Source organism: Alligator sinensis, unplaced genomic scaffold (assembly GCF_000455745.1).
Source record: "Alligator sinensis unplaced genomic scaffold, ASM45574v1 scaffold73_1, whole genome shotgun sequence".
Classification (NCBI taxonomy): domain Eukaryota; kingdom Metazoa; phylum Chordata; order Crocodylia; family Alligatoridae; genus Alligator; species Alligator sinensis.
Window position 1 is genome coordinate 759,425 of NW_005841838.1, and position 3,212 is coordinate 762,636.

General features: G+C 46.0%; 1 protein-coding gene across 1 annotated transcript in view; it reads left to right on the forward strand.

Moving 5' to 3' along the window:
* Positions 1–1,713: 1,713 nt before the first annotated feature.
* The window catches only part of ABAT (4-aminobutyrate aminotransferase), a 140,185-nt gene continuing 138,686 nt past the window's right edge, over positions 1,714–3,212 (forward strand). The window contains exon 1 of the mRNA XM_006015493.3: positions 1,714–1,821. The gene's annotated coding sequence lies outside the window, so the exon portion shown is untranslated. The remainder of the gene's footprint in view (positions 1,822–3,212) is intronic.

Here is a 3,212-nt window from a genome sequence, read left to right on the forward strand (position 1 = left end):
TCATGGTCGCTGTCACCCAGCTTCCCATCGATCACTAGGTCACCGACTAGGTCATCCCCTGTAGCCAGTACCAGGTCGAGCGGCGCTTTGCCTCTTGTTGGCCCATTGACTTCTTGAGTCAGGTAGAGGTCATCCACATACGAGAGGAAGCTTTGCGACTGCTCAGATTTTGCTGAGAGATCCTCCCACGAGATGTCCGGGTAATTGAAGTCACCCATGACAACCATGGTCCTGGAGCATGCTGCCTCAGCCAATTCCCGGGCAAACTCCTGGTCAAGCTCAGGACTTTGGGTGGGAGGTCTGTAGTAGACTCCCACCATTGTGTCCCCTGTGCCGTGTTCCCCACGGATTTTAACCCAGATTTTGTATTTTGTTGTCAGGGAAAACCTGGTTCCCTGTTTATGAGGAGACGTGACTTGGAACATAACATGACAATGCCTGTTTCATGAGTGCCACTCATGCTCTAAGGCAAAAAAAAAAAAAGAAAAGATTCACATCCCAGATGAGCAAGGTGCTTGGATAAACTGCAGTAGTTTTACTGATGATGATTTGTCAAGGCTACTGACTAGTCTGGACAAAGCAACAAAGGAACTTGAAATGCAATAGTGCATTACTGTGTTTCTCTGCATTGAAACAGTTACAAATGCTTGTCTGAGGGCAGCACTCTGCCCTATCTACTCCCATTCAAAGGGGAAGCATAAGGAGTCGAAACATCCGGCAGACTTTAGCTCCCAGTTGGACCTCATTAATGGAGTGGGGCTGGCTGTAGTGACCTAACTACATCCTGCTGACCCTATATAGGTGAGGCTGCCTGAATAAAAACAGCAGTTTTTTCAATACCCAGGAAGTTACTTGACAAGATATCTGTTTCTCTGTTCAGCCTTAAAAGTATGACTTCCTGTTCCTTGGTTCGTGTTTATTAACTTTCTGTTCTGGATTCCTACCCATACTCTTTGGCTGCAACGTTGCTGCCTTCTGATCCCCCTGCACCTGTTGCTCCTGACTCTGTTCCAGAACCCTGTCTCCTACAGTCAACTCCTGGCTTGTGGCCTCAGTTTGGCAACAGCCCACATCCCAGCCCATTACAGCTATAGCTGCATATTTGAGACACCTCAGACACCTCTGGTGACCCCACTCTGGATCCCCGCTTTCTGCTCTGGGTTCTGCTTGGGGCTGTACCTCAGTGACCACCCATGTTTTGGTCCTTGAGGAACCTCAGCCTTCTCACCTGCCTGTTCTTGGTTCCCTGACTTGTGACTCCACTCTAACTTCTCTGCTGATCCCCCTAGGTTTTGACCTTGTAGGGTGAAGCCCTGATTGCCCATGTCCTGATTGCACCTTTGATCAATCTAAAAGGAGATTCAGACAAAGCACACTACAATTTGCTTTCAGCAGAGCTACTCTGAGTTCCACTGGCCAAAAATCTTTCCCAGTGTCTCTTTTAAGGATAGTCTATCATCTCCATTGCCAAGACCACAGCATGGCTTTCTGGCATCCTTTGGTCCTAGCTTTATTTTACTGCAAGAACAGGTGATAACATGCAAGTGTCTTGATGTCTGTTATCTTGGCTGGTGTAAATCAAATCCTTTTGTTTCCAAGGAGTTCTACCAGTAGAGAATCTGGCCCATTTCTTCCAGTGCTGACTGAACAGGTTCCTTCCAGCAGGTGGCACCAGGCACTTCTGTTAACAGTGACCGCTGGTAACCAAATGTAGCAATAAAATATCTTTGTATTTGATGTTTACAGGCTGCTTGTCTAGGTCAGTGCCAGTTGGGTCTGAAAGACGAAATGTGAGAGAAAATCCCCAGCTGCTGCAGGAAGGTGAGTTCATGCTGAAAGCTCTTGGTTCCTTTCCATTGCTGTTTTGGTGGGGAGCTTTGTGTTCATGAAGAGGCTAATGTAGACTCTGCTGAATTTTTCCTCTTACATTATTCTTCTAGATTAATCAAAATTTTGGGGTGGAAATTGCCTTATTTTGTGCTTATAGAGTGTCCTGCACCCTTTCTGGATGCCCCCAGAATACTGTCCTAGAATCAGGAGAACAGAGGCTGCTGGAAGAGACATGAACTCTTTCCTCTGTTGCAGTTGGGGTCTGTCTGCCTTGTTGTTCTTAATAATGGTGCCGAGTCATGCAGCATCTTAGCAGCTCGTCTGGAATTGTAAGGGCTCGGCTTTATGAGAGCTGATTAGACTACTGTCATCTCAGGCTTCTTTCACGCCTGGTATAATGTTTCCTGTAGCTCACTCAGTGATTCTTTTGGTATTGTCACTGAAGATCTCTCCTGAATGAGGAGGTCTTCTTCCCTCCATTTTCCTAATGTAGCACCATCACTGTTGATCTGCTTAATGTGCTTATTGAGACATTCTGGGTCAAAGTCATTCGTAGTGTATATTCAAGTTACTTGAGCACCCAGACTTTTTGATTTCTTGGCTGTGGCCCTTTCAGTGGGTGCCAAATTTGATCATTAATTTTTTCACTTACGTTCCAAGTAAATACAAGTCTTGCCACTAACCTCACTGGGAACAGGCTGCAAGTACAAAGGGATTTTTTTTTTTAAGTAAAATTTCATTTCTACCTGTCTGTTACCTTAAACAAAATTAGACACACTGTTGCTCTCTGTTGTGTGCAGCAAGGAGAAGGGAGTACTTGTTCGGGGAGCAACTGAAGCCGGTGATATTAATTCAAACATACCAAGGTGCATGGGACTTGAAAGCATCCCAGTACAGCACCAGTTGTTGGGATGTCTATGAAGTCTCTTATCTCCCCAGAGCTCTTGTGACGAGTAGTATATCAAAAGGATTGGGAGGCAGAAGAGACTTCCTGAACAAGAGTCCAGTTCCCTGAAGTTGCAGGTACTACATCATAGAATTCCTTCTATATGTTTACATATAGAAGGGGGGTCGGACTCGATGATCTATTGAGGTCCCTTCCGACCCTAACATCTATGAATCTTTACGGAGGGAAGGCCCCTCCATCTGCAGCTCTTCTGGCCAGTATCCTTAGGCCTTGGAAAATTAGGTCTGGCAGTGACCGAGGCTTGGTTTGCTATGATGTGATCATAGTTCCAGGTTACCTCTGACCTCCTTAGAGTCTTCTCAAGGATGCCCTCCTTAGGTGTCACCTTTCTCAAGGAGAATCCTGCATCCCAATCTAGAGCAAGGCATCTAGATGCATCAAGCTCTTTAGGCCTCTGTGATTCACTTGGATGGCT